Here is a 6,889-nt window from a genome sequence, read left to right as displayed (position 1 = left end):
ATTTGATATAAAATTTATGATGAAAAGGTCACCTCATACAGCTTTGCATAACATTTGAGCAGAATGGATGTGAGACTGTGAGGTTCATACGGATGGACTAGATATACTTTACTCACAAATTAACCAACCACACATTAATTAATAGACACACTATTAGGAAAAAGTACCATTTGTTCACCCAACAGAAAAAAAAACACATTTATAGACGACTTCTGTGCTATATACTGACCCAAATAAAGCTCAGACCACAACAGGTTTCTGTTTGTCTCACAAACTAAGCTGGTCAAATCAAGATCCTTTTTTTTATTTTTTTTAGTGTGTGTGTGTGTGTGTGTGTGTGTGTTGTATTTTAAGGCGGTTACACTGGAAATGTGGCCCACCAGGAAGTGGTTTCATCATGTTTTTGCTTTCAGCTGGTTTGTGGCTCATTTATAAACCACCTTAATACTTAATTTATATTATGTTTTTATTATTTACTATTGTTTCTTTGTAACAGAGTCAGAGTACTGCATGTATGTAACTAAATAATCCCTGCTTATTAACAGTTAAGTAATAAACTAGAGATAATATGATAAAAAATAATCATTGCATATTTATGGTGAATGTGTCTTGTAGTCTCACCTCCAGTGAATAGAGTCTACTGACCTCTAGTGTTATCACTGAGGTTTTTATTTCATTCGCTGCTTCTCTGGGATCATTTGTCTGCTCATCCTGTCTCTGCCATGTAGGCCTCTACTTGAGCAGACAAATGATCCCAGAGAAGCAGCGAATGAAACAAAAACCTCAGTGAAAACTTTTGTGTCTTCCTTACTAAAGAGAAAGATGTACTGAAGAGACCATAAAAGATCACTAGAGACAAGTATGACATGCCCAGGAAAAATAAATGTATGTTATTTTCAATGATTTTCTTTCTTTTATATATATATATATATATATATACAGTTAACTATGAATAAATGTTACATTAAATAGAGCACAGAGCTGTTAAAATCAGAGCCAGAGTCCATTCAGCATTCATTCGTTTTTCCAATAAAACTGATCAAACACACAAGTTTTATTCATACAGTCTTTGTATTTAATGATGAAAACAGAATGGAAATTTAACATAAAGTCATTGTCAAAAAGAATGAGAAATCTGATCCAAAGCTTGCATTTTTAGACATTACTGGCTGATTTCTGAGACTTATTGCTGAATTCCAGCCATAGCAGCAGCGTGATTTGAAAACGTATAGCCTACATGTTCAGAACAAAATATTATTCTCAGTTGACAAATATTGCTAGTTTTACTCTGCTTATCTCAGATCTAGATGTGTGTGTGGCTGTCCCCACCTCCATATGTTTATTTCTGCAAATTATCACACCTTTTTTAAGCATTCTGCAGAAGTGTGATGATATAAGGGGATTTAAAGACACTTAAAAGTTTATAAATCATTTAATTAGCACTTTAAGGTCACTGAAAGGCCTTAATATGCTATCAAATCTATAAAATCTATAATGCGTACTATATCATAACGTATCAAACACATGTGGGGGGAGGGGAATTCTGATATACAAATGTTAGCGTCACAAAATAACAAACACGTCGATCACAGAAAGTCATGTTTGCTCCATCCACCTTTTTACCAATCACATGAAACTTCAAAAGTGACTGAAAGATATTAAATAACATAGATGTAAAGATTTACATATATAGTATAACACAAAGGCAAAGAGAAAAACTCAAAGTGCAGGCCACCAGTCTAGACGCAACACTTTTTCTGAAGCAAACCAAACCACAATGCACATCCATCATCTAAATGTGTGCTTGGACAACCGCAAGAGTTTCAGTTTGTTCTTAAATGCTGTGAAATAAGTTCGGCTGTACGCTTCTTTTTATGGTTTTGGCAGCTGTAAAGCAACATAAGTGCTGTTGACTGGACCAGGATGAATATTTGTATACAACATAGAAGAATCCTCCTCAGCATGCTGAAAGAGCAAAGAGGAAATGAGTTTAGACAGACAGACAGAAAGACAGACAGACAGAGAGAAGGACAGACAGACAGACAGAGAGACAGACAGAGAGAAGGACAGAGAGAAAGACAGACAGAGAGAAGGACAGACAGACAGAAAGACAGACAGACAGACTGATAGATAGATAGATAGATAGATAGATAGATAGATAGATAGATAGATAGATAGATAGATAGATAGATAGATAGATAGATAGATAGATAGATAGATACCTGTGATTGGTGTGGATCTAGATGCTGTTGAATAAATTGTGTCGGCTGTAGATCAGTGTTTTGAAGTTGTTGTGGAAGTTCTGCAGGCATTTTATTTCTACAAACACAACCCTTCAATAGTCCTGAGAATTTAATAAAGAAATAAATGTTTATGCAGTTACAACACTTACAGCATTTTGTCGATATATTCGTTGATGGATCCCCTGTATATATTTTGGGGAATACACAATATATCGGTATCATATCGGATATCCATATCGGTTATCAACTATTTCATAGGGAGGATTTTGTATGAATTTGTATCATGTGATTCACATAGAAAACAAATGTAATAGAATAAATAAATAAATAAATAAGCATAAAGGTAATCTAAATCTAAATCCAACCATTCGTGGGACATAAACGAATTGTATGTATATAAATATATGAATGGGATTGTGCAAATTCATATGATTTACATTCAACATTGAGTTGCTTAATTTACTAATGAAAACTCACCTATAATAACAATGACTAAAACAGCATTTATCAGACCAGATATGAGGGTGAGAGTCTGCCATGACGTCTGATTCTGCTCAATGTTCTTCACCAATGTATGATTTTGCTTCTGAGTTGGTTCTGTAAGGAAGGAATAAAGTCACAATCGGTTAGCAATCTCTAAATAATCACTATACAGTACTGAACGGATTAACCTGTTTACTCCCAAATTTTTCCCAGACATGAAGATATCCAAAAGATGTGTGATTAGTAACCCTTTGAAATAATTAATACTTTATTTATTTATTTGGAAATGTGTGTGAAAAATTGTGATTTATGTTTGGTCACAATTGTGACCGGTGTTGGGATAATGTGTGTACTGAAATAACATATTTCTGCAGTCATAAAAATGGTTAGATGTCTTAACCCAGCTATTTTTAACAGTTTGATCACATTCTAGGGTTACAACATTGATAGGAACACATTAATAATAAAAAGTTCAGCCATCACAGAATTTTTACCTTTTTATAAGATATAAGATATCAAGTTATTATATTAATGCTATGAGTATTACAAAATCATCATTGTAAATTTTTCATAAAATTTGAAGTTTAAATTTTGTGCAATATTTTGTCATTGCAACATTTTATTGTCATTTGTCACTCACAACTGCAATTAGATTTATATTGTATACCTAAGTTCACTGTTATCCCACCGGTCACTATTGTGACCATCATGACGTTTACTCATTCTATGACCACACTCAACAAAACTAAATATATGTGAATTCATATATTAATACTAGTCACCCCCTAAAGATCATGTGTTTCGAAAATCTTTGTCATATATTTATGTTAAGACACTTTACTAGGCTGTAGTTTTGGTGCTTTGATGCAGCCATCATCTTCTCAAGGTGCAAACAGGAAATAAACTGTTCGGGTCATGTGATAAATATGTGCAGTTTCACATGATTAGTGCAAATTAATTAAGACCCTTTTTTCAATATTAGCAGGAAGTGCCCTAAAACATCAGTCGGTAAGGTTTTTAGAGCTTTATAAATGAAAAGAAATTGTTTTACAGTCACCAGTGTAAGTGTTGTGGTAATTACAAGTAACGCGAGTTACATAATCAGTTTACTTTTTTCAAGTAACTAGTAAAATAACGCATTACATTTCATCTACAAGAAAATATCTGAGTTACTTTTTCAAAAAAGTAATGCTAGGTACTTTGTTTCCACATTTATTGACTGACAAGTCTCCTGTCCCCATATTGGGAGAAATCAAATGTGCATTAATTCATCCTACTTGCAAAAAAACTGATTTAGTATTCATCAAAATGAATTCAACCAGTGAAATGCAAACTCAAAATAGGTGAAAACCTGCAATAATTAAATATGTTAAATAACATAAAAGTACAGTATCTAATCCCATTTTATTAACATAAAAAGTAACTAATGTAATTAGTTACTTTTTTTAGGAAGAAACGCAATATTGTAATACATTACTTTTAAAAGTCATTTTCCCCAACACTGATGGTCACTATTGTGACGGCCGGGTGATATTATTTGCAATAGTGCACTTACCAATGATGTACAGTCTGGTGCCGTTGCTGAAATGTGGATTTGTACAGTCTGTGCTCATGCAAAAATAAACTCCTAACTCCTCCGTAGTGACATTATTAATGAACAGACGTTTAGAAGTCACTGAATATTTTTGTCTGTAATATTCATTGTAATAAAACGGAGGGCCTGAGAAAGAGCGTAATATAACTGAAAAATATGGAAGTTTCAGTAAAAACCAATTAACCTCATTTTCAAAATCACAGTTTATGGTCACATTTTGCCCCAAATTTATTAGCTTATCTGTTAAAGTCTCTGCTGCTTGACACCATATAAGCAGACCTACAAGAGAGAAAAAAAAAATCCCAAAGACTATAAGTAAAAAATAAATAAGTAAATAAATAAATAAATACATAAATAAAAATTATAAAACAATTGTTGGCTGCTTTTCTTTTACTATCCACTCCTTTTGAAAACAATACATTGGTCTACCTATATATATATATATATATATATTTTTTTTTTTTTTTTTTTATTTTTTTTTTTTTTTTTCTATGTAACATTAAAATTATCAAGTGAAATCTAGTGTGTCTAAACTTTTAACTGAAATAAAGTTCAGAAAGCGCTGTAATACTCACAGAGATGGAGCTGCAAAATCCTCATGTTGTAGCTGCAAATAAAAAATTTGATATGAAACCTGAGTTCGTCCCAGACAGCACTGAATGCTAGTACACATGCAGAAAAGAGAAAAAGTTCAACCACGCCAAGCACAGGAAGTCTGCTCTGATCAGTTTTTTTCTTTCACCTATCGTCTACATTTCATGAGTAACTGAGTGGAGATATTACATCATATAAATCTAAAGGGTAAGATATGGAAATAAACAATGGGGAGTGAGGGGAAAAAACCTGAATTGAGACAATAAAGACTTAATAAAATGTTGCAATTAATTTCTAACCTAATGGCACACATACATCACGGAGACAACTGTTTAATTTTGTGTGCAAAAATATATATATTTTACAGACACTCAATATTTAATTGTATTAGATCATTAATTAATTACATTTGGTAGATTATACCTCCATTAATACATTTGCAATGATTTTGTAAAACTAAATACTGTTTTTGTTGCAATTTAACCGTTTGGACCAGCAGGCGTCAACAACGTAAGAAGTTTTGAGCACTTTGATTCAGTGAATCAATTGGTTTAATTGATTCAAAGCTTCAAAAGATTTCTTTCTCACATCATGTTTCAAAATAACTCATACGTAACAGTCTCTGCAGGCATGCTGGCAGCCGTCCGGTGCCAACCTCTTAAAACAAGGAGAAGGGTCTGGCTGCAGACTTGCACTCTCAGACACTTGCGCTTCCGCTAGTGACATCACTTGCAGTCTTTTTTATTTTGTTCTATTTATTGATTACCTTTTGTTTGAATCTCTCAACATTTTACAAAAGCAACCAGGTGGTGAATACTGTACAAGAAAAAATTAACTAAATTGCAAAGTCACTTGCAATCTTCACTTGCACTCTCCGCTACCCACAATGTCACTCGCAATCGATACAAATAATATGTGTTGCCAATGGAGACAAGACGCTGTGGTGGTGATTAAACGAGTTCAACTAATTTAGTACTATACCATACGGGGTCCTGCAAGAAGAAAGAAAAGACCCACAAATCCGCAGACACAGAACAGCAGAATATGAATGCAATATGAATGCAGGGATGAATTTAGAAGCCACCAGACACTATCATGTTTTCCCTATTTAAAGACGGTTACATTAGTAGTAACGTAGAGCAAGTATAGTGACAAAATAAAACGTGGCGATTTTCTAAGCGAATAAAAAAGAGCATCGTTTGTGTTATAGTTTGGTTGTAATGTACATGTGCAAAACGTGGGTTTTACTAACAAGTTAGTGTTTGTCCGTTACTCGTTGGTGAATAATTGGATAAGCCCGCCTGATATCTACGTAATGTGAAGTTTTATTGGTTCTTGAGAGTAGAGGGGGAAAAAGGGGAAAAGAAGAGAGGAAGCGAATGGATCAGGTGTGTGTTGAAGCGCTCCGTTGTATGTGTGAGAGAATCGCGATTAATCCGAATAGGATTGGTTGATTTTATTTCTTTGAGCAACGAAAAGTGTTGACATAGTTTATTTAGAAGTATTTGTTTTGTTTTCACAAGGTTCGCTGGCTGCAAGCTGAAAGCTGAGTTAACTTTCTGTTTGTCAGTACACTCGTGTGATTTCCAGACGAGTTAGTGCTACTACAAACGAAATAATGAATGAGCAGCTGAATACTAAAGTGAACTTTTAATATCAACGTGAATAACGGTGATAAGGAGAAGCTTAGCGATTGGACATCCGGGTAGCGCCCTGAATTACCGAGAGATTCAGGGTTCCCCTGGCAACGAGGGATTTTGAGGATCGCCAGGACGTGCATATCAGTGAGAACCGATGGATTAAAGTTTCCTAGCAAGGGAGGACTCTTCACCACGGTTAAGGTATCCCAGTTTAATATTTATTTGGCTCTTCGGAGTGAAGCGGCCAATTAACTTTTTGTTTTGCGGCCACAACGCACGCGAGCAACGGTTACAGGCCTGCAACGAGGGGTGAGCGTGATTCTATGTGTGTGTGT

General features: G+C 34.3%; 1 long non-coding RNA gene across 1 annotated transcript; it reads right to left on the bottom strand.

Annotated features, from left to right (window-relative positions):
* Nucleotides 1-1,074: 1,074 nt before the first annotated feature.
* LOC132160069 (uncharacterized) lies at nucleotides 1,075-2,828 on the bottom strand. The gene is made up of 3 exons (XR_009437946.1): nucleotides 2,721-2,828; nucleotides 2,223-2,344; nucleotides 1,075-1,965 (listed from the first exon to the last, which is right to left on the bottom strand). It is a non-coding gene; the product is annotated as an uncharacterized LOC132160069 (long non-coding RNA).
* Nucleotides 2,829-6,889: the final 4,061 nt, after the last annotated feature.

The sequence above is a fragment of the Carassius carassius genome, chromosome 16, assembly GCF_963082965.1.
Source record: "Carassius carassius chromosome 16, fCarCar2.1, whole genome shotgun sequence".
Taxonomy (NCBI): Eukaryota; Metazoa; Chordata; class Actinopteri; order Cypriniformes; family Cyprinidae; genus Carassius; species Carassius carassius.
Note: the sequence above shows the minus strand (reverse complement) of the source record. Positions and strands in the feature narration are given on the sequence as shown.